Source organism: Delphinapterus leucas, chromosome 6 (assembly GCF_059928025.1).
Source record: "Delphinapterus leucas isolate spDelLeu-1000000601 "Yukka" chromosome 6, BTC_Dleu_Yukka2, whole genome shotgun sequence".
NCBI classification, from domain to species: domain Eukaryota; kingdom Metazoa; phylum Chordata; class Mammalia; order Artiodactyla; family Monodontidae; genus Delphinapterus; species Delphinapterus leucas.
In genome coordinates this window covers 96389208-96414538 of record NC_143134.1, presented here as the reverse complement: position 1 = coordinate 96414538, position 25331 = coordinate 96389208, and the positions used below count along the sequence as shown (strand labels likewise).

Here is a 25331-nt window from a genome sequence, read left to right as displayed (position 1 = left end):
TGGAACAGAATAGAGCCCAGAAATAGACCTACACAAATACAGTCAAGTGATCTTTGACAAAGGAACAAAGGGAATACAATGGAGCAAAGATAATCTTTTCAACAAATGGTGCCAGAACAACTGGACATAACACACAAAAAATGAATCCAGACACAGACCTTAAACACATTACAAAAATTAACTCATAGTGATTTATAGAATTCAAACTCCTATAAGATAACATAGGAGAAAATATATATGACCTTGTGTTTGGCAATGACTTTTATATATTTATTTTTTATTTTTTTATTTTTTTGTGGTACGCGGGCCTCTCACTGCTGTGGCCTCTCCCGTTGTGGAGCACAGGCTACGACGCGCAGGCTCAGCGGCCATGGCTCACGGGCCCAGCCGCTCAGCGGCACGTGGGATCTTCTTGGACCGGGGCACGAACCCGTGTCCCCTGCATCGGCAGGCAGACTCTCAACCACTGCGCCACCTGGGAAGCCCGGCAATGACTTTTAGATAAAATGCCAAAGTCATGATCCATGAAAGAAAGAACTGATAATTTGGACTCCATCAAAATTAAAGATTTCTTGCCTGTGAGAGACACTGTCCAAGAGAATGAAAAGATGCACCACAGGCTAGGGGAAAATATTTGCAAAAGCCATATCTGGTAAAGGGCTGTTACCCAAAATATACAAATAACTCTTAAAACTCAACAAGAATATGAACAATCCAATTGAAAAATGGACCAAAGGCCTTAACAGACACCTCACAAAGGAGACATACAGATGGCAGATAATCATATGAAAAAATGTCCCACATCACATGACTTAAGGGAATTGCACATTAAAACAATGAGATGCCACCTCACACCTCTTCGAATGGCCAAAATCCAGAACACTGACAAAACCAAATGCTGGTTAGAATGTGAAGCAACAGGAAATCTCTTTCATTGCTGGTGGTAATGCAAAATGGTACACACACTTTGGAAGATAGTTTGGTGGTTTCTTACAAAACTAAACATACTCTTACCATATGATCCAACAATCATGCTCCTTGATATTTACCCCAAAGAGCTGAAAACTTATATCCACACAAAAACCTGCACATGGATATTTATAGCAGCTTTATTCATAATTGCCCAAACTTAGAAGCAACCAAGGTGTCCCTCAGTAAGTGAATAGATAGATAAATTGTGGTACATTCATACAATGGAATATTATTCACTGCTAAAAGAAATAAGCTATTAAACCATGAAAAGGCACAGAGGAACATTAAATGCATATTACTAAGTGAAAGAAGCCAATATGAAAAGGCTATATACAGTATGATTCCAACTATTTGAAATTCTGGAAAAGGCAAAAGCATGGAGACACTGAAATGATCAGAGTTTTTGTGGTTGCGGCTTTATCTTATGCATCTCTTCCATTGGCTGTTCCTGAGTTGTATCCTTCATAATAAACTGGTCAGTGTAAAAGAAAAGAAAAAAAGACTGATGGCTGCCAGAGCTTAGATGGGCAGGGTGTGGGGGTGGGGAGGATTGAATATGCAGAATGCATAATGTGAGGGGTACTGAAACTATTCTGTATAATGTTTTATTGGGGGAAAAATGTCATTATACATTTGTTAAAATTCATAGAATATATAGCACGAAGAGTGAACCCCAATGTGAACTATGGACTTTGGGTGATAATGATGTGTTAATGTAGGTTCACAGATTATAATAAATGTACCACTCTGGTAGGGAATGTTGATACTGGGGGAGACTGCAAATGTGGGGGCAGAGGGTATAGGTATATGAGAACTCTCTGTACTTTCTGCTCAGTTTTGCTGTGAACCTTAAGCTGCTCTAAAAAATAAAGTCTATTTTAAAAATCTTTAAAAGTGTTTCAGCTTTCTGAATGTGATGTGGCTTTTCACCTTGGATGTATTATTGCTGTTTATATTTTCATTGCTGTGACCACCATTGTTACTACTAATAAAATGCAATGGAAAAAATGAAAAGCAATTACCCTCTTTCTATCCTAATGTAGCAGGTGTTTTTCATTATTGCTTATTATTTTCCTGTTGTTATTTGCAAATAGCTTATTTTACATAATTGATGTCAAGTATAAATTACAACCTATGGTTTCTTTTTTGCAACTTTAAATTGTATTACAAACAGTTGTCTTCTCTTTGTTTTTATAATCATCATTTTTCATAGCTGTGTAATATCCCATTGTGTTAATGTACCATAATTTAGTAAGCCTTTCCCTATTGTTGAACATTTATTCTATTATAGATAATGCTGCACTGAATATTCTTTGAGCACATACCTTCTTGCTTTTGTTGAATTATTCCCTTAGGAGAAATTTCCTAGTGTGGAATTACTGTAGCAAAACTCATGAAAATCTTTGCGTTTTGCAACATATTATCATATTCCTTTCAGAAGTATTACATTACATTAATTTATACTGACATGAACAAAGTATGAATGCATTGAATTAACTACTTTTTTTGGCCTGAGTACTATCATCGCTAATGAACATAATATCATGGGAATATTTTAAACTAATTTAATCATTTTGTTAAAAATTTGGCTTCAGTAATTATGTATATATAGGAATGTCAGTATTACTGTACTTCCTGGTAGTATTTCTATCCTTACCTATGTGTGAACATCAGTCTTACAAGGAAGGAAATAAATATTTTAGGCAAGTTGATTGATTGGCAATTATAACTTACATGCAAAATTATATGGTATAGGAAGTATATAAAGTATATGTTGGTGGTCAAAGGTACTTGACCAAGCTGTACTTGTCCAAGCAGCCTATTATATTGTTAATAGCTCCCAGTAGTTGAGGATGTGTCAAGACCTGTCTGTGTTCCTAAGGGGAGGATCTCAGGACCTAAATTCAGGCTGTTTGGAAGCCAGACCCTCAGGCAGCATCTTTTTAAAGTATACAAGTATATACAGTCCTGTTAGTCCACAAACATAAACCCTGCTTGCCAGGGCAATCTGGCGGTATTCCCTGGGTGGCAGCTGCAAAAATTGAGGCTCCAGATGAGTGTATAGCTCTTTTTTTGGGAGCTACTGGCAAGCTGGAGCAAGAGCCAAGATGGCATCCACAGCCTAACTTTCTTGAGAGCAGCTCTGTAGCCCCTTAGATGTATCACAGACCTGAAGTCTTCCCCTCCTGCTGAAGCTCCAGGACAAGTCGAGAGGCCTCCTTCACAGAGAGAATGGGGGATGTGCCTCATCTGCTGTCTGCAAAGTGCCATGGGGGTGGCAGCCTGCCAAAGACTGTCTCTTCAATTGCCAGAATTCCATAGGACCCAGGAGTGTAAGCCCTCCTGGTTTGCCAGGTGACGAAGGGGTGTCCCCTGGTCAACATTTGAAAATACTGGGGAGCAAGATGTAAAAACCAGGGTACCAACCACGTGTAAAACTCCCCTCCAGGAGACACTGGCACACTAGAACATAGCAGAGGGAGAGGGTGAAGATACCATTCACACTCCAAGATCTCTGGAAAGGATTATAGTTATCCTGTAGATATAAATTTAATTTTAGAAGCCTGCCCTCCAGGCCACAGTCATGCTGATTAGCTATTGAGCTTCCTACACAGGAAGACCTGTCTCCTCAACCTGTTGCCTTTTGCTGTACTCTGGGGGTGGTAGCTATTTAAGAACTCTTCTCCATTGATTACAGTCCTGTGGAACCCATGGGCGTAAGCCCCACTGGCCATGAGACCCAGGCAATATAGAGGTGTCCCCTGGTAGTAACTTTAAAAATCGGGGCACCAGACAGGGGTACAAGCTCCTTTCTGGGTGACAACTATTATTACAGTCCCATGGGACCAGGAATGCAAACTCCCCTGGTCTCCAGAACCAGGCACTCAAGAGGCATCCCCTGGATGGCAGCTGCAGAGATAAGGCTCAAGATGCATATAAAAGTTCCCTTCTGAGAGATACTGGTGTTCTGGAGGAGGGCAAAGGGTGAATGTGAAAATGGCCCTTGCCAGTCTCTGTCTCCAGAGAGTGTTCCAGAACCCTCCTAGACGTGTGTGTTAAATAGGTTGCCTGCCCTTTAGGCTGCCACTTTAATACAAGCAGCTGAGTCTTCTTCATTTTAAGTCTAGGTGCAATGGGCTACCTCTGAGATGGGATCTGGGGTGGATAAGTCTGAGCACATGAGCACTTAAGAACTGTCTCACAGGTCACTACAATCTTATTGGCCTTGGAATGAAAGCCCCATTCATTTTCAAGTTATATGATTTGGGGCTCAATCCTGAGGTGCAGGTCCCAAAAGTTGAAGTGTCCCATGTGTAGTTTGAACCTTCTGTTCCTCAGGGAGAGGCTCTGGGTTTTGTTTTCTCCCAATTGTGGATCATTTGGTGGAGATGGGATTTATGGCAAGATTGTGTCCAGAGAAGGAATAAATCTCACTGGAAAGGCAAATATATACTAAAGGTGGTAGATTAATCACTTATAAAGCTATTATGAAATTAAAAGAAAAAAGTCATAAAAATAACTATGACTACAATAACTGGTTAAGGGATACACAAGTAAAATATTATACCAAAAAGATAAAGTATTGAGGGGAGAGTAAAAATGTTGAGCTTTAGAAAGGGATCAAAGTTAAGTTGTTACCAACTTAAAATAGACTGTTATAGAAGTAAGTTGTTTTATGTAAACCTCATGACAACCACAAAGCAAAACCTATAGAAAATACACACAAGGTAAAGAGAAAAGAATATCAATATACCATGAAAGAAAGTCATAAAATCACAAAGGAAAAGAACAAGAGAAGAAGAAAAGAATGGAGAGGAAACACAAAAATAGCCAAAAAACAATTAACAAAATGGAAATAAGTATATGCCTATCAATAATTACTTTAAATGTAAATGGACTAAATTCTACCATCAAAAGGCATAGTGTGCCTGAATGGATAAAAAACCAAGACCTATCTCTGTGCTGCCTACAGGAGGCTCACTTTAGATGTAAGGACACACACAGACTGAAAATTGAGAGATGGAGAAAGATATTCCATGTAAACAAAAAACAAAAGAAAACTGGAGCAGCTATACTTATATCAGACAAAATAGACTTTAAAACAAAGACTGTAACAAGAGACAAAAATGGGTGTTATATAGTGAAAAAAGAGTCAGTCCAATGAGAGGATACAGTATTTGTAAGTATTTATGCACCCAATATAGGAGCACCTAAATATATCAAACAAATATTAACAGACCTAAAAGAAGAAATAGACAGCAATACAAAAAGACTAGCATATTTTAATGCTCCACTTACATCAATGGATAGATCATTTAGACAGAAAATCAATAAGAAAACATTAGCCTTAAATGACACATCAGATCTGATGGGCTTAACAGTTATTTACAGATAATTCCATCCACAAGCAACAGAAAACACATTCTTCTCAAGCGCACATGGAACATTTTCCAAGATAGATTATACATTAAGCCACAAAACAAGTCTTAATAAATGTAAGAGGATTGAAATAATGTCATAGATCTTTTCTGATGACAATGTAATGAAACTCAAAATTAATTACACAAAGAAAACTGTAAAATTCACAAATATGTGGATATTAGCAATATGCTACTGAATAATCAATGGATCAAAGATGTGATACACCACATTGACAAAATGAAGGATAAAAATTATATGATTACCTCAGTGAGTGCAGAAAAGGCAGTGACAAAATTCAACATCCATGATACAAACTCTCAACAAAGTGGGTATAGAGGGAATATACCTCCACATAATTAAAACCATATATAATAAGCTCACAACTAACATCATACTCATTGATGAAGAGATGAAAGTCTTTCCTCTAAGGTCACAAAAAGACAAGGAGGCCCACTCTCCCCACTTCTATTCAACATAGTATTGGAAGTCCTAGCCAGAGCAATAAGGCAAATAAAGGAAGAAAAGGCATCCAAATTGGAAAAAAAGAAGTAAAATTGTCACTATTTGCAGATGACATAAAATTATATATTGTAAACCCTAAAACTCTATCAAAAACTGTTGCAACTAATAAATGAATTCAGTAAAGTTGCAGGATACAAAATCATTACACAAAATTCTGTTGCATTTCTATATACTAATGGTGAACTATCAGAAGGGAAATTCTTAAAATCCCATTTACAATTCCTTCAAAAAGAATGAAATACCTAGAAATAAATTTAACCAAGGAAGTAAAAGGCCTCTATATTGAAAACTACAAGACATTAAGGAAGGAATTAGACACAAATAAATGGAAAGATATCTGTGCTCATGGATTGGAAGAATCAACATTGTTAAAATGTCCATACTACCCAAACCAATACACAGGTACAATGCCATCTCTATCAAAATTCCAATGGAATTTTTCAAAGAAATGGAGCAAATAATCCTAAAATTTGTATGGAACCACAAAAAAGAACACACAAATATCCCAAGCGATCTTGAGAAAGAACAACAAAGCTGGAGGCATCACACTCACTGATTTCAAGTTTTATTACATAGCTATACTAATTAAAAGAGTATGGTATTGGCATAAAGACAGACATAGATCAATGGAACAGAATAGAAAACCCAGAAATAAATCCACATATATATGGTCAATTAATATATGACAAAGGAGCCAAAAATATTCAGTGGGGAAAGGAGAGTCTCGTCAATAAATGGTGTTGGGAAAACTGGACAGCCACATGCAAAAGAATGAAACTGTACCACCATCTTACCCCATACACAGAAACTAACTTAAAATGGATTAAAGACTTGAACACTAATACCTGAAACCATAAAACGTCTAGAAGAAAACATAGGTGGTAAGTTCTTTGACATAGGTCTTGATGATGATTTCTTTAATCTGACACCAAAAAGAAGAGCAACTAAAGCAAAAAGAAATGTGGGATTGCATCATACAAAAAAGCTTCTGCACAGCAAAGGAAACTGTCAACAAAATGAAAAGCGAACCTACTGAATGGGAGAAAATATTTGCAAATCATACATCTGATAAAGGGCTAATATCCAAAATATACAAAGAACTCATACAACTCAACAGTAAAAAACAAACAATCTGATTAATGAACAGACAGAAGATCTGAGTAGGCATTTTCCCAAAGAAGACATTGTAAAGGTGGCCAACAAGTACATGAAAAGATGCTCTACATTATTAATCACCATTATTAATCAAAACTACAATGAGATATCACCTCATACCTGTTAGAATGGCTATTATCAAAGAAAACAAGAAATAACAATTGTTGATGAGTATGTGGAGAAAAAGGAACCCTGTGCACTATTGGTATCAATGTAAATTGGTGCAGCCATTATAGAAGAGAGTAAGGAGTTTCCTCAAAAAATTAAAAACAGAACTATCATATGATCCAGCAATTCCACTTCTGGGTATTCCTGAAGAAAACGAAAACACTAACTTGAAAAGATAAAATTACTCACATGTTCATTATAGCATTATTTATAATAGCCAAAATATGGAAACTACCTACGTGTCCATCAATGAATGAATGGATAAAGTGTAAGATGTATGTATAATATATATATATTATATATGACAGAATATTTTTCAGCTATAAAAAGAACATAGTCTTGCCATTTGCAACAACATAGATGGACTTTGAGGGCGTTATGCCAAGTGAAATAAGTCAGAGAAAGGCAAATACCATATCTCTCTTATACGTGGATGTTAAAAAACAAAAACCAAAAAACAAACAACAACAAAAACCCCAAAAAAGCAAGCTCATAGATTAGAGAACAGATTGGTGGTTGCCAGAGGTGGGGGGTGGAGGAATGGTAGAAGTGAGTGAAGAGGTTATAAATTTATTAAAAAATTTTTTAAATTTAAAGAATCTGTTACAGATATATGACATAACTTCACTGAAGAGAGTGGGGGAAATAAATCTGTATTGTACACTTTAACGTTGCTAAGAGAGTAAACCTTAAAAGTTCTCATAAGAAAAGAATCTCTATATTTGGTGATTGATGTTAATTAGACTTACTGTGGTGATCATTTTGCAATATATGCAAATATCATATGTACAATATGTTGTACAGCTGAAACTAATATAATATTAAATGTCAATTATATCTCAATTTTTAAAAGTATATGGTTTAGAAAGTTTGAAAATAACTATTTCTTAAGTATAATAATTTGAACACTTATCTTAGTAATTGTGTTAAAATAATTCGTCTGTTTTGCAGATCTTTTCATAGGTATTGCCAACCTTAAGACATTCTCTGTTTAATCAGGCAAATTACAAATTCAGCGGTTTGAATTTAACATTACATTAGTAAGCGTGACGGACGAGGGCAGGAACAGACCTTTTAATTTTTTAATCATGTATTTTAGCTTTTCTTTGTTCTAATATATACACAGCTTTGAGAATGCAGATTGAACAGACTGTCTCAGCAATGCCAGAGTAGATTTAGTATCTACAGTTCAGTCAAATACCAAAAGGGCGTAAGGTTTTCTTCTGGACTAAAATAGCAAATCCTAGTACACTAGAAATCAGGAGAATAGAGTAACTCAGCATCTTACTCATACTATTCCTTAATGTTTTCATGGATAGCACTGTCTTTCACAGTTGTTTTGCAGATTAGATTAATCTTCAGTACATTTTTGACTATGCTTAATAATATTGAACTGATAAAAATTTGTTGGTCAAAGTTAATATATTTCTACTGATTTGGGCAATTTCTAAATGTATTCTCCAAACAGACATTCATAAACATTGGTCTGGCCTGCATCTTTCTAACAAATGTAGGGATTTCATAATAAATTAAATCAGAATTTCTTTTTACTCTTGAAGATTAAGTCGTTGATTGCCTTAAAGGAATAACAATTTATCAGTTGTTTTCGATTTTTTTTTTTTCTGGACTAAGCATTATTAAGTTTCTGTAGAGATGTTCTGAGATAGGTAGGTGAAAATGACCTTCCTGTGGTGTTCGTAAGTGGGGAAATTCAACCTTTTTATTTCTCTCAGGCTAACCAAAGTCCATAGTGAATATTTCTACAGGGAAGAATAAATGTGTGAAATTGATGAACACATTTTCTCAGAAAAATCAGCTCTTTTCATAGATAATTAATACTTATGGATTCAGAAAACTTAAGATAAATCATCAGGGAGATATACTATCTGCTGTGTCCCTAGAAATTAGTAAATTTTATTATCAAATATTTGACAAGCAGCAAGGCTAGAATTAAAAATAAAATCATTCATTTAAAACTAAAATGAGTTTTTAATTTCAATTTCATGCACATAAACAAAATACCACATTGTATTACAAATTGGAAACAGCTTTGGAGAAAAATATATTATGGTAAAACATAAGTGATATTCTTTTGTAGAAGAAATTTCCTTTACTCTTTTAAGGCTTTGATTATACAATTGGACAATACATGTTAATTTTGTCAACATATTAGAGAAAAACTGTTAAAAATGTGCATTAAATATCTACCCATTTGTTTATGGATTAAAGAGAGACCAGTTGTTATAATTTTTCTTTCCAAATTATTATACTATAGGACCTCTATGGTGTTTTTTTCATGGAAGCACTGAGCAAAGTGTTTTGGTCAAACCCACGTACACACATACACACATATACAAACACACACACAATTTTAAAATATTTAAATAAGTGGTAATTATTTTGTGATATAAAATTTAGGTGTTTAGTTAGAAAGTTACGCTTTTTTACTCTTCTTAATTATTATAGAGAAGAAAATATTACATTTAGAAATTTGCTTGCTAAGTGAGGGTTTATAGCAAGTAGAATGAGTTATTGATTTTAAGACTATATGAGGTTCAATCTCTAGCATAGAGATTTATCTCCCATGTGAACCACATATCCATGTTCATGGTCTTGCTGAACTTTTTGTCATCAGCCATCCCTTCACTCTGGCATGTGAATTATTTTGCAGCTTGGGGAAGCACTTGGGAACAATTAAATACACACTATAAAGACTGGTGCTACAGTTCTCTTTCTACTTTGAATAATTTCCTCTCTTCCTCCCTCTCCATTTCCTCCTCTTCTTCTTGGCAATTAGGTAATGATAGAGTGGTGATTCAGACTACCTCATTTCAAATCTTTGTTTCTCCACATTATTTAATATTTCTAAGACTCAGTTTCATCAACAGTAATATAGAGATGATAATTATAGTACCAACTTCACACAGTTGTTGAAAATTTTAACTGAATTAATGAATATGATATGTTTAGAGAAGTACCTCAAAGATGGTAAGTTTTCTATGACTGTTACCTCTTACCATCACCATCAGAGCTAACAACTTAATTTTACTCATGTGTAAAATGAAAGACACATAATATAATTTTCTTTCCATAAAAAGCATAGTACCGAGTTTACTTGATGGTCTTTGCTTCCTCTCTCCCCTAAACCCTGCATTGTACTAGAAGCTGTAAATGTATTTGTAAGAAAGATATCATTTTGGACTTGAATAAAAAATATTATTCAAGTATGAAACAAAGGATTGAGGTCAGTGCTGAAGAGAAAATAAATCTTTAAAATGCTTTGAGATTTAGGTCCAATGATCAAAAGAATAAAAAGATTTCCATAGGAGATTAAGCAAATGAACTAGATCTCAAATATGTTAAAATGAATTCTCAGAGAAGTGAATCTAAATCTTGTTATCTGATTGATGTAGTTTCATTTTACTTATTTTTAAAATATGAAATACATAAGTTCCAAGTTTTTTGGCAGTTATATACCTGTGGTGAACCTTGTTATAGCTATGAATTTATGCTATGATAATAATATATCCCCGCACTAGAGAAAGAACAGTCAATAAAAGATGCTGGGATAAATAGCAACTCATTTAAACAAAAATGAAAAATCATGGCCTATATTCAAAAGTAAAGGCAATCAATGGAAACCAACCTTGATGTGAAATAGGATGTTGGAACTAGCATATAAAGATTTAAATATCAGCTCCTATAACTACATATAAGAATGCAAAGGAAAATATGCTTGTAATGAGTGAAAATGCAGACAATCTCAACACAGAAATAGAAACCATAAAATATAACCAAATTAAAATTCTAGACCTAAAAAGTAATACCTGAAAAAAATAGAAGTAAACTTGGAGGTCTTAACATATGATTGGGGATTACAGAAGTAAGAGTCAGTGAAGTTGAAAATAAATCAATAGAAATTATACAAACAGAACAAGAGAGAGCTAAAAGAGTGGGAAAGGAGTGAATTTTCAGTGATCTGTGGGACAGTATCAAATGCCTAATGTATGTATAATTGAAGCCCTAGAAATAGGAAAGAGAGAGGATAGGGAAAATATTTAGAAAAATAATGGCCCAAAATTTCCCAGTTAATGAAAAACATTAATTCACAGATTTCATATAAACTTTAAACCATAAGCAGTACAAAGGAAGAAAACTACACCACCCAGGCACGTGAAAGACAAATTGCTGAAAACCAAAGATAAACACAAAATCTAAAGAGCACATCTTGAATATAGGGAAATAACAATAAAAATGACCTCTGATTTGTCATGGGAAACAGTTGCAGCCAGAAGACAGAATTTTATACACTGTGAAATATCTTTCAAGAATAAATGTAAAATAAATACATTTTCAGATAAATTAAAATTAACAGAATTTGCCATCAGCAGATCTACTTTACAAGAAATGCTCAAGAAAGTTTTTCAGGCTGTAGGGAAATAATACCAGATAAAAATTTGCTCTTCAGTAAGGAATAGTAACATAAATGGTAAATATATAGGTTAACATAAAGGACTATTTTTCTATTTATTTAATTAAAATATATATGATTATTTAAAACAACATTATAACATATTATGTGTTTAGTAACATACGTAGATGTAATACATATAGTAACCATAGCACAAAGTGGGTGATTTCAAGGTTCTTTCATTTTATATGAAGAGGTCTAATGTTAATTTTAATTACTTTGGGAAACATTACAGAAAGAAATCACTAAAAATTAATAGCAAAGAGTGAAAAGGTAACTTAAAAGGAAATTCTAAAAAAAATTCAATTAACATGAAAGAAAGTTAGAAATGAGTCACAGAGGAACAAAAAGATAGTACAAACAGAAAACAATTATTATAATGGGAAACATAAATACAACCATATCTATAATTATATAAATCTATTCATATCTATAATTACATAAATGTAAATGCACTATTTACTATAATTATCAGGTAGATATGAGTAGAAAGGAAAAACAAACCCAGCAAGGACTAATATACACTGTTTAGAAGTTATGTACTTTAAGTATAAAGACACACAGAGATTGAAATTAAGAGGAGGCAAAAAGAAATATCAAGTAAATAATAAGGATAATATCAGATGATGAAGACAAAATCTATTACTAGAGATAAAGAGAGATATTTCTAAATGATAAACAGATTAATTCAGCAGAAAAACAAAACAATAAAAAATGTGTATGTACCTAAAAACACAGGTTCAAAATATATAAAGTAAATATTGACAAATATAAAGAGAAAAAAATATATGCACATCATATTTTGGGATATTAATTCACTTCTTTCAGTAATTGAGAGAACAGTCAGATAAAATATCAGTAAAGGCACAGAACATCTTTAACCATTTTGACCAAATTGACATTCTTTAGAAGCATACATTCAACAAGATTATGACATATGCTAGGCCATAGAAACAATCTTAAAAAGTTATAAAAGACTGAAAACTGAGACAGTGCATCTGTGATCACATGAACTTAAAATCAATAAGAATGATATATCTAGAACATCCCCTAGATATTTGGAAATTTTAGAACTTCAAGAGAAACCATGGTGAAAGGAGGAATCAAAAAGGTAATTTAACAAATTTCAAAATTAATGATGAAATTATCCTCAGTCTGCAAGGCTTAAAATATTTACTATTTTAATGAAAATGAAAATTTTACTCAGCCATGACCTAAAGTTCTATTTTAAGAAGCTAGAAAAAGAAGAGCTAAGTAAAATCAAAGTAGAAGAACAGAAATAGTAAAGATGAGAGCAGAAATCTGTGAAACATAAAACAGTGGAGAAAATTGACAAAGTGAAAATTTGGATCTTTAAAAAAAGATCAAAATTCATAACCCTCTACTACATTGATCAAGAAAAATGAGGAAGGGCAAAAATTGCCAATATGAGAAATTAAAAAGCAGATATTATTAGAGATCCAATAGATGTTAAAAGATTAAAAGGTAATATTATGAACGACTATATGTTAACAAATGTAATTAAAATAAAAGGACATATTAAAAAAAATGAACAAATACTTTGTAAAGCACAACTTACCATAACTGACACGATGGAACAGAAAAACTGAATGGCTCTATATTGATTAAAATAATTGAATTTGTTACTAAAGAAAGAACACACACACACACACACACACACACACACACACACACAGAAAGCTCCAGGGCCACATGGGTTCATTGATTAACTCCTTGAAAGATACCTGCAATTCATCTCTCTAGTCATCTTCCTCCATCATTCATGTGCTACTTCATTTCATGTATGAGGCTTCTCTTAGAGACTGGTTCCCACCCTCAAAATTTCCATGCTGTTCCCTGAAAGGAACTCCAGTTGTGGCTCTATCTTTTTGTCCCACTCCTTTTTTCTCCCTTTACCCACATCAATGCAGCAGAGTCTTTCCAGTTCTCTGTTATATGTCAAAACCCTGCTCTCTTCATGGAAACCACAACAGTGGAGTGGAGGCCAGAGATAAATAGGTTGGCACATGAGGGAAGATCAAAAAATATGACCTCCTTTAAAGTGATGTGTTTATATATAGCTTTATTCTGTGGTTAGCGATAATATTATAGATTGCCAATATAAAGAGCCCTTAAGGGCCAACAGATAACATAAATATGTGAATCAAGCCAGATTTAAGATTAAGAAAAAATGATGGAGATTCTGGCATCATGGAGAGTACATTCTCACATTCCCTACGCAAGGGCATTTAAAATTTCGTTTTGTTTTTGTCTCTTTAGTACATCCAACTTTGAATAAGTCTGGTTGACTATAAGTTTGTTACCTACAATTTAGTTAAATTTTTGTCATCTTGGATTGGTCCATTTTACCTATTTAAAAATACACAAGTGTGCTAAATTCTAAGAGGAATTTAAAAAGTCACTGAGTCTCCCTCAGGCAAAACTTAGTGAAGCAAATGAGCAAAATCACCTGTGAAAAGTTGAATGAATTGAGTGCATATAAAAACACAAATACTATTAAAGTATATATTACCGAGTATTTAACTTTTGACAAGTAACAAAACACAGGGCCACCAGATGCACTGTTTCTTAATCTTGACAGCAACTCTGAACTAGACAAGGTCATATTTGTTAATTTATTTTTTATATTCTACTTTGTTATGAAAAGGATTTAGAATGGCTAGGATTAAGTAAATAAAGAAATATAAAAATATTTAAGTAACAGATGAGACTTAAGGCTTGGAAATAAAATAGGTTTGAAGATGACTAGTATTCAGTGTATATACCGTAAATTTACACATATTTGCTAAAAATGGATGACTTTAAATTAGTGAACCACTATTAATACTATAACTCATAGTGTCCATAAGATAAAAAAAAAAAATCCATCCAAATGTTTAGGATGAATCTATTTCTGGAGGAGAAATCAGAAATGAATTTCTCTTATTGGTCCTCATAGAGAGCATATGGGTAATCTGTTGAGGAGTGTTCTCAATAACAACTGATCAGCACATGTTGTGATAACCATGATGAACTATTTTTATGAAGTTCCTTCAATATAAACTAATGTCACAAAGTCATAACACTTTTACAAGGGGGCTGAGAGGAGGTATGTACCCCTATTTGGCAGAGATAAAATTGGAAAGAAAAGAGTAGGCTCTTAAAAAAAGAGGGAACTGAGCTGAGGCTTTAGTAATAATCAATTTATTGCTATATTATATATAATCTGTATAAATTATTTCCAGGTTCTCCATTATAATCCATATTTTTCAGTTGATAAAAATTGTATTAGAGATGACATTACTTGACCATAACCATACATCTAATTAGTGAGAGAGCCAAGATTTAAACGCATCTAGCCAGATCCAAAACAAAAACTCCTTCCTTTACACCTTGTCTATTAGGTAGATAAAGGGGCAGATGCAATTAACCAGATGAAGAATTTTGCAACTATTTTATTATTTTAAAATACTGATTTGAATTCCCAAGGATGAGGTGTTAATGAATCCTGAGCTATTTCACTGTACAAAGCTCTCCATTATAGAAGTCTAATGTGGTATCCATTGCACGATGGAGCCAAAGCTCTCCATTATAAAGTATTAAAAATAAAAATCTTAAAATTGTTTTTTTGTTTGTTTTTAGTAGTAAGTTTCAGAGAATTTTATATCGCTATAAACGTATATTCCTATAAATCTTATATTCAGTGACTACTTCTGGTCAGGAGGAAGACATTGCACTGAAATCTACCTTACAGAGTTAGTAATGTTGCAGCCTAATGGCATTAAAGATGAAAGTTTTGTGATCTTACAGCCTGAGGGTATCAGAAGTGATGTATGGTACACCAGCCTTATTAATACTTTTTTTAAAATTTAAAGTTAAAAAAAACCCAATCGAAAGGGTCTGGCATTTGAAAGCAAGTAGGTTTTTATCCATTATTAATTCACATAAGAAAAACAGTTACAATGGCAAAGGCCAGATACTTATACACAGGCTATAAATATGGATGAATAATTCATTTTTCTATTAATTTTGAATTTATAGCCTAATGGTTGAACTTTATTTTTTTCTTTTACTACAAGGGCATGTACCAACAAAATGCTGCACTGTCAGCAGTCAGGACATAAAGCACCACGGTGAGCAAAATGAGATTTACTATACACATATTTATTTATTTGAGTGATTCCCCTATTCACAGACCTCATATTATAACTCACTGAAAGGTTGTGGAAAATCATATCTTTTCTACAGATAACCTTAAGTATGAGGGGGCGTTTGCTAGAAGGTCCATGTGGTCCAAAATATTGTCCTCCATGATATGTTACTGAGTCCATAATTCAGGGCATTTTCTTCTGAAATTCTTTATTACAATTCAAATGTATCTTCCTGTCTCTCAACTTCTCACTATAAGTCAGACAACAGAACTGATGGTCAAAACTTGGAATTCATTTACCATACTAGGAAGTCCTTGACTATCTCTTCTGAGATTATCTAATTTGGGGACTCTCAGAGGGGCTCATTCCAATCAAAATGTTCTTCCTATAACAAATATTTACTGACCAGTTGCTGTAACCTGCAATGAAGAGGCCAATCAGTTTGGTGCTACCCCTGTTGCCCTTGGGCGCATGCTTGTACCAAACATAGAAATGAGTACATCATACCCATACAGCTTGCCTAAGGCAGATTATACATCATCTATGAAAAATTGCCTGACACAGGGAAAAAAAACAAAAGCAACAACAATCTACCTCCCAACTGCACAGATGCTCCACACATTTAAATCCATCTTTCTTTCTTTACTCCCATGTACTCCGATGCTGAGTATCATAGGTTATATTCATACTGCAATATCATTTTGATCCTGGATCTTCATGACACAACCTGAATTAGCTGGCACAGTGGACAGTAGGAATATTTCTGGATTCCGTTTCTACACAAAACAGCTAGTAATACCTTAACTATAAACAGAAGTGGCTCTGAATTACTTATATATACCAACAAATCCAAACTAAATATATCTCTGATTCAACTCCTTTTAGCCAAACTCTACAATTTTTCTGGTTATTCCAGAGACAGGGAGGTTTGGAATGGAAAGAAAGAGCACTTGAACTGGAATTATTATCTGTAAGTATAAGTAGGTTAGAATATCCTGCTTTTGCAAAATTTGCAAAAAATACATGACCATATGAATCCAATGCTAGGACCCTTGAAGGACCCCTTTATCTGAGGGGACCTGAGGTTTAAGTTTCATTAACTTTTGGTAGGTTGACCCTGTGTCCTATGATAACATTTCAGATGAAGGAGAGTTAGGAAAGCTTGATGCCATATCCCTTGGATGAACAATAACAGCAAGGACAAAGGCATACCTACAGTTTCAAATAAAAATCCCAAATCATTATAAAGCTTGCCAGATACTAAAAAGCCAGTTAGTATGATGACAGTAATAATGAAAACTCTTAACAAAATACATAGAACAGAAAGCTACGTGTCTTTTCTCAAAGATGTAACTGCACTAGAAATTATTAAATATCTTAAATCAACTCAGTTGATTTAATACGTAATTCATTTTCAGTAAGGTCTCTTTTCAAAAATATAAAGGCTTTCAGGGAATGATTTACACTATGATTAGATAAGTATCAGCTTAAGTTTTATATGGCCATCTTTCATGACCTTTTTATAAGGCAGTTTTATCTGTGCTTTTTAATTCCTTAAAAGAAAGTAATTTTTAAAATGATTTCAGGGACTTCCCTGGTGGCGCAGTGGTTAAGAATCCGCCTGCCAATGCGGGGGACACGGGTTCGATCCCTGGTCCAGGAAGATCCCACTCCACAGTTACTGCTGCGGAGTAACTAAGCCCGTGTGCCACAACTGCTGAAGCCCGTGCACCTAGAGCCCGAGCTCTGCAACAAGAGAAGCCACTGCAATGAGAAGCCCGCGCACCGCAACGAAGAGTCGCCCCCACTCGCAGCAACGAAGACCAAACGTGCCAAAAATAAATAAATAAATAATGATTTCAGTAATTGTTTAATAAGACGTTTAAAATGCTTCTTAAAGATATTGTCTTTTCCATAGTTCCATTGTATTAATGTGTAATTCACTACGGAAAATGCCTCTAATTCCGAAGCTACTGTATATTCATCAGGTTGCATTTTTGTCTAGGAGAATTGGTGAATAAAAGAATCAGATAACTGGACGTTAGGATGGGACTTGTAAAGTTCATTAACCATACTATTCTGCCTTTAGTCATATTTCATACGATTCCAGATAAAATCCATGTTACTTTTAACCACCTGAAAAGAGGACTCCATTTCTTACTTCCTATACTGCCTTTTATTATTCTCCTACTGTGTGCCAGTTACTACAGTTATCAAAAATGAACAGAACTCTGAAAGGTTATCAAATCATTGTGAGGAGTATCATTGTTTTATTTACTATCGCATTCCTTGAGTCTAGCACAGCATCTGATAATCAGATACTCATTACATTTGTTGTTGGGGTAATAAAATTATATGGAAGCTCATTTTAGAACAACTACATAGAGATTTTTATTTCATAAAATACCTTGATGACAATTGTAACAGTAGCATGATAGTTCTAACGATATAGTTAGAAGGAAGCCAAAGAGCTATATGAGCAAAAGTTTTGGGGCTTGGAGGGTGCTTCGACCAGGGAGGATAAATAATGAAATCAAGAAAGAGAGGACACACAATATTAAGGCAGGAGGTTGGACCTCACTGGAAAGGATGACCAGTGGAAATTCTGTAGAAGTAGTGGGAGTGATCCAGGGACTGTGAAGAATTTTTCTAAAATATTCACGTGTTAACATTTGTGGTAAATCCATATAATATTCCTTTCCCCAATTATTTGGTCAAGTGACTGCATATAGGCTTGAAACAGTATGCTTTGGGGAGTAAAGTGGCCAGAGCAGTGTCTAGTAGGGTGTAGTGCTGCAACTGGGCAGCATGAACTGGAGGAGAAAGGTAGAAAAGAGATGGAGAACTCAATGCAAAGAGAAAATCAGAACAGATGCTAAGAAGACAGATAAGCTCTACCCCCACCCCAAAAATCTTTCCAGGGAGATGCTGACTTTAGTTTTTCATTGTAGAGCACCGAATTTTATTTAAAGTAACAAGGACAAGTTGATTCCAACAAACCAGAGGATCTGAGGACATTTCACATGTCGAAATACGGGTTAGAAATATTTAGAATTGATTGAACGGAGGACACTTTTTCAGCCTCGAAACAGCATGAATTCTGCAGCAGAGGTATGATCAACGTGCAGTGAGAACACAGACAGAATGGGTGTTAAACTTTACCTCCTTGGGGGAGACGTCGGGAAGACTATGCAGAACAAGTAAGGCACGAGTGGAGTCTGAAGGATAATGCAGAGTTTCTTAGAAGGAAAAGTGGAGAAAGGCATTCTGGGGATAAGAAAACAGAGAAAGTGCAAATCATGGAAATATAAAATGTGCATTGGGGAACTGAAAGCAGAAAAAAGGCTGAAAATGAAGACAGGCCCAGCTTGGAAAGGGCTGTATATGCCATTCTAAGGAGGAAACATGATCCTATATTAATGAGGGAATTCCATTAGAGTTTTTTTTTTCTTTTTTTTTAACCAGGGAAGTAGCATATACCTCAATATCTATCTGTTTTGTTTCATTAACATGTTTCTTTTAATTTTAATAGATCTTTATTGGAGTATAATTGCTTCACAATACTGTGATAGTTTCTGTTGCACAACAAAGAGAATCAGCCATATGCATACACATGTCCCCATATCCCCTCCCTCTTGAGCCTCTCTTCCATCATCCATATCCAACGCCCTAGGTCATTGCAGAGCACCAAGCTGAACTCCCTGTGCTATGCTGCTGCTTCCCACCATCCAACTATTTTACATTCCGTACTGTATATATGTAGATGCTACTCTCTCACTTTGCCCCAGCTTCCCCCTCCCACCCCATGTCCTCAAGTCCATTCTCTATGTCTAACTCTTTATTCCTGCCCTGCAACTAGTTCATCAGTACCAATTTTTTTTTTAGATTCCATATATATGCATTAGCATATGGTATTTGTTTTTCTCTTTCTGACATACTTCTCTCTGTATGAGAGACTCTACGTCCATCCACCTCACTACAAAAAACTCAATTTCGTTTCTTTTTATGGCTGAGTAATATTCCATTGTATATATGTGCCACATCTTTATCCATTCATCTGTTGATGGACACTTAGGTTGCTTCCATGTCCTGGCTATTGTAAATACTGCTTCAATGAACATTGTGGTACATGTCTCGTTTTGAATTATGGTTTACTCAGGGTATATGCCCAGTAGTGGGATTGCTGGGTCATATGGTAGTTCTATTTTTAGTTTTTTAAGGAACCTCCAATACTGTTTTCCATAGTGGTTGTATCAATTTACATTCCCACCAACAGTGCAGGAGGGTTCCCTATCCACCACACCCTTTCCAGCATTTATTGTTTCTAGATTTTTTGATAATGGCCATTCTAACTGGCATGAAGTAATACCTTATTGTAGTTTTGATTTGCATTTCTCTAATAATTAGTGATGTTGAGCAGCTTTTCATGTGCCTCTTGGCCATCTGTATATCTTCCTTGGTGAAATATCTATTGAGGTCTTCTGCCCATTTTTTAACCAGATTGTTTGTTTTTTTGGTATTGAGCCCCATGAGCTGTTTGCATATTTTGGAGATTAATCCTTTGTCTGTTGTTTCATTTGCAAATATTTTCTCCCAGTCTGAGCATTGTCTTTTTGTCTTGTTTATGGTTTCTTTTGCTGTGCAAAAGTTTTTAAGTTTAATTAAGTCCCATTTGTTTATTTTTGTTTTTATTTCCATTACTCCAGGAAGTGGGTCAAAAAAGATCTTGCTGTGGTTTATGTCAAAGAGTGTTTTTGCTATGTTTTCCTCTAAGAGTTTTATAGTGTCTGGTGTTACATTTAAGTCTTTAATCCATTTAGAGTTTATTTTTGTGTATGGTGTTAAGTAGTGCTCTAATTGCATTTTCTTACATGTACCTGTCCAGTTTTCCCAGCACCACTTGTTGAAGAGGCTGCCTTTTCTCCATTGTATGTTCTTGCCTCCTTTGTCATAAATTAGGTGCTCATACGTATGTGGGTTTATCTCTGGGCATTCTATCCTGTACCATTGATCTATATTTCTGTTTTTGTGCCAGTACCATTCTGTCTTGATTACTGTAGTTTTGTGGTATAGTTTGAAGTCAGGGAGCCTGATTCTTTGAACTCCATTTTTCTTTCTCGAGATTGCTTTGGCTATTCAGGGTCTTTTGTGTTTCCATACAAATTGTAAAATTTTTTCTTCTAATTCTGTGAAGAATGCCATATGTAGTTTGATAGGGATTGCATTGAATCTGTAGATTGCTTTGGGTAGTATAGTCATTTTCACAATATTGATTCTTCCAATCCAAGAACATGGTATATTTCTCCATCTGTTTATGTCATCTTTGATTTCTTTCACTAGTGTGTTATAGTTTTCTGAGTACAAGTCTTTTGCCTCCTTAGGCAAGTTTATTCCTAGGTATTTTATTCTTTTTGTTGCAATGGTAAATGGGAGTGTTTCCTTAATTTCTCTTTCTGATTTTTCAATGTTGGTGTATAGGAATGCCAGAGATTTCTGTGTATTAATTTTTTATCCTGCAACCTTACCAAATTCATTGGTTAATTCCCGTAGTTTTCTGGTGGCATCTTTAGGCGTTTCTATGTATAGTATCATGTCATCTGCAAACAGTGACAGTTTTATTTCTTCTTTCCCAATTTGTATTCCTTTTATTTCTTTTTCTTCTCTGATAGCTGTGGCTAGGACTTCCAAAACTATATTGAATAGGAGTGGTGAGAGTGGACATCCTTGTCTTATTCCTGATCTTAGTGGAAATGCTTTTAGTTTTTCACCATTGAGTATGATGCTCGCTGTGGGTTTGTCATATATGGCCTTTATATGTTGAGGTAGGTTCCCTCTATGCCCATTTTCTGGAGAGCTTTTATCGTAAGTAGGTGTTGAATTTTGTCAAAAGCTTTTCCTTCATCTGTTGAGATGATCATATGGTTTTTATTCCTTAATTTGTTAATGTGGTGTATCATATTGATTAATTTGCATATATTGAAGAATCCTTGCATCCCTGGGATAAATCCCACTTGATCATAGTGTATGATCCTTTTAATGTGTTGTTGGATTCTGTTTGTTAGTATTTTGTTGAGGATTTTTGCATCTATATTCATCAGTGATATTGTTCTATAATATTCTTTTTTTGTGATATCTTTTTCTGGTTTTGGTATCAGGGTGATGTTGGCTTCGTAGAATGAATTTGGGGGTGTTTCTCCCTCTGCAATTTTTTGGAAGAGTTTGAGAAGGATAGGTGTTAGCTCTTCTCTAAATGTTTGATAGAATTCACCTGTGAAGCCATCCTGTCCTGGGCTTTTGTTTGTTGGAAGATTTTTAATCACAGTTTCAATTCCATTGCTCGTGATTGGTCTGTTTATATGTTCTATTTCTTCCTGGTTCAGTCTCAGAAGGTTGTGCTTTTCTAAGAATTTGTCCAATTCTTCTAGGTTTTCCATTTTATTGGCATATAGTTGCTTGTAGTACTCTCTCATGATCCTTTGTATTTCTGCAGTGTCAGTTGTTACTTCTTTTTCATTTCTAATTCAATTGATTTGAGTCGTCTGCCTTTTTTTCTTGATGAGTCTGGCTAATGGTTTATCAATATTGTTTATCTTCTCAAAGAACCAGCTTTTAGTTTTATTGATCTTTGCTATTGTTTCTTTGTTTCTATTTCATTTATTTCTGCTCTGATCTTTATGATTTCTTTCCTTCTGCTAACTTTGAGGGTTTGTTTTCGTTCTTCTTTCTCTAATTGCTTTAGGTGTAAGGTTAGGTTGTTTTTTTGAGATTTTTCTTGTTTCTTGAGGTAGGTAGTATTGTTATAAACTTCCCTCTTAGAACTGCTTTTGCTGCATCCCATAGGTTTTGGGTTATCGTGTTTTCATTGTCATTTGTTTCTTGGTATTTTTTGATTTCCTCTTTGATTTCTTCAGTGATCTCTTGGTTATTTCGTAGCACACTGTTTAGGCTCCATGTATTTGTGTTTTTTACAATTTTTTTTCCTGTAATTTATTTCCAATCTCATAGCGTCGTGGTCAGAAAAGATGTTTGATAGAATTTCAATTTTCTTAAATTTTCCGAGGCTTGAATTGTGACCCAAGATGTGATGTATCCTGGAGAATGTTCCATGTGCACTTGAGATGAAAGTGTATTCTGCCACTTTTGTGTGGAATGTTCTATAAATATCAATTAAATCTATCTAGTCTATTGTGTCATTTAAAGCTGTTGTTTCCTTATTTATTTTCTGTTTGGATGACCTGTCCATTAGTGTAAATGGGGTGTTAAAATCCCCTACTGTTACTGTGTTACTGTTGATTTCTCCCTTCATGGTTGTTAGCATTTGCCTTATGTATTGAGGTGCTCCTATGTTGGCTGCACAAACATTTGTAATTGTTACATCTTCTTCTTGGATTGATCCTTTGGTCATTATGTAGTGTCCCTCCTTATCTCTTGTAACAGTCTTTATTTTAAAGTCTATTTTATCTGATACAAGTATTGCTACTCCAGGTTTCTTTTGATTTCCATTTGCATGGAATATCTTTGTCCGTCCCTGCATTTTCAGTCTGTATGTGCCCCTACGTCTGAAATGGCTCTCTTGTAGACAGCATATATATGGGTCTTGTTTTTGTATCCATTCAGTCAGTCTGTGTCTTTTGGTTGGGGCATTTAATCCATTTACATTCAAGGTTATTATTGCTATGTATGTTCCTATTACCATTTTCTTAATTGTTTTGGGTTTGTTTGGGGGGATCTTTTGCTTCTCTTGTGTTTCCCACCTAAAGAAGTTTGTTTAGCATTTGTTGTAAAGCTGGTTTGGTGGTGCTGAATTCTTTTAGGTTTGCTTGTCTGAAAAGCTTTTGACTTCTCCATGGAATCTGAATGAAATCCTTGCTGGGTAGAGTAATCTTGGTTGTAGGTTTTTCTCTTTCATCATCTTAAGTATATCCTGCCACTCCCTACTTGCCTGAGGAGTTTCTGCTGAAAAATCAGCTGATAAGCTTAAGGGGATTCCTTTGTATGTTATTTTTTGTTTTTCCCTTGATGCTTTTAATATTTTATCTTTGAATTTAATTTTTGTTATTTTGATTAATATGTGTCTTGGTGTGTTTTTCCTAAGGTTTATCCTGTATGGGACTCTCTGTGCTTCCTGGACTTGGGTGACTATTTCCTTTCCCATGTTAGGGAAGTTTTCAACTATAATCTCTTCAAATATTTTCTCAGACCCTTTCTCTTTTCTCTTCTTCTTCTGGGACCCCTATAATACAAATGTTGGTGAGTTTAGTGTTGTCCCAGAGGTCTCTGAGATTGCCTTCAATTCTTTTCATTCTTTTTTCTTTATGCTGCTCCTCAGCAGCTACTTCCACCATTTTGTCTTCCTTCTTACTTATTCATTCTTCTCCCTCATTTATTCTGTTATTGATTCCTTCTAGTGTATTTTTCATTTCAGTTATTGTGTTGTTCATCTCTGTTTGTTTGTTCTTTAGTTCTAGATCTTTGTTAAACATTTCTTGTATTTTCTCAATCTTTGCCTCCATCCTATTTCTGAGATTCTGGATCATCTTTACTATCATTACTCTGAATTCTTTTTCAGGTAGTTTGCCTGTTTCTTCTTCATTTATTTGGCCTTGTAGGTTTTTACCCTGCTCTTTCATCTGTGATATAGTTTTTGCTGCCTTATTATTATTTTTATGAGTGGGATTGTGTTCCTGTTTTACTGGTTGTTTGGCCTGAGGCTTCCAACACTGGAGTTTGTAGGCTATTGGGTAGAGCTGTGTCTTGGTGCTGAGATGAGGAACTCAGTAAGACCTCACTCCAATGAATACGCCTTGGGTCTGAGGTTCTCTGTTATTCCAGTGGTTTGGACTCAGAGCTCCCACTGTAGGAGCTCCGGCCCAACCCCCTGCCCCAAGATTCTGCAAGCCGCATGGGGTGGCAAAAAAAAAAATAAGAATAACGAACTAAAAAATAAAATTAGACCAGGGAACTAACAGCTATGTTAGAAAGAATATAAAAATAAAAATATAGACAAATCAACAACCGGAAGGTACATTGGTACCACATTAGTAGAAAAGAGGAGGAATGAAAAGAAGAAAAAAAAAAGGAGCAGGGAAGGCCTTGGCTGTGGAGGGCAGGGCCTAAGCAAAGGTGAGGTTTGGGCAGTGGGTAGGGCCAATGCTTAGGACCCACAGGGCTGGAAAAGGCTCTGGCTGACCTTGGGGGTGGGGTTTAAGCTCAAGAAACAGAAGGGGCCCAGGCGTGGCCCCCACCCCTGGTCTCAGAGGGCAGGGACATCACCTGAGAGCCCAGCAGGCTTCCTGGTCTCGAGTGGGCGGGGCAAACGCCCTTCTCTCCTCTCCTGCTCCTCTGGCCTGAGAGGACCCTTCCACCTGCCTCATCTGATCTCCCCAGACTCCCTCTTATGCCTGCAGGACCCATGTGAGCTGGATGGGGCTTTGGAGTGGGGAACCAGCCTGGGAGCTCAGCAGGTTCCC

General features: G+C 35.2%; 1 long non-coding RNA gene across 1 annotated transcript in view; it reads right to left on the bottom strand.

Moving 5' to 3' along the window:
* Positions 1-25331, bottom strand: part of LOC111187976 (uncharacterized) — a 92208-nt gene that overhangs the window by 40461 nt on the left and 26416 nt on the right. The window lies entirely within an intron of this gene.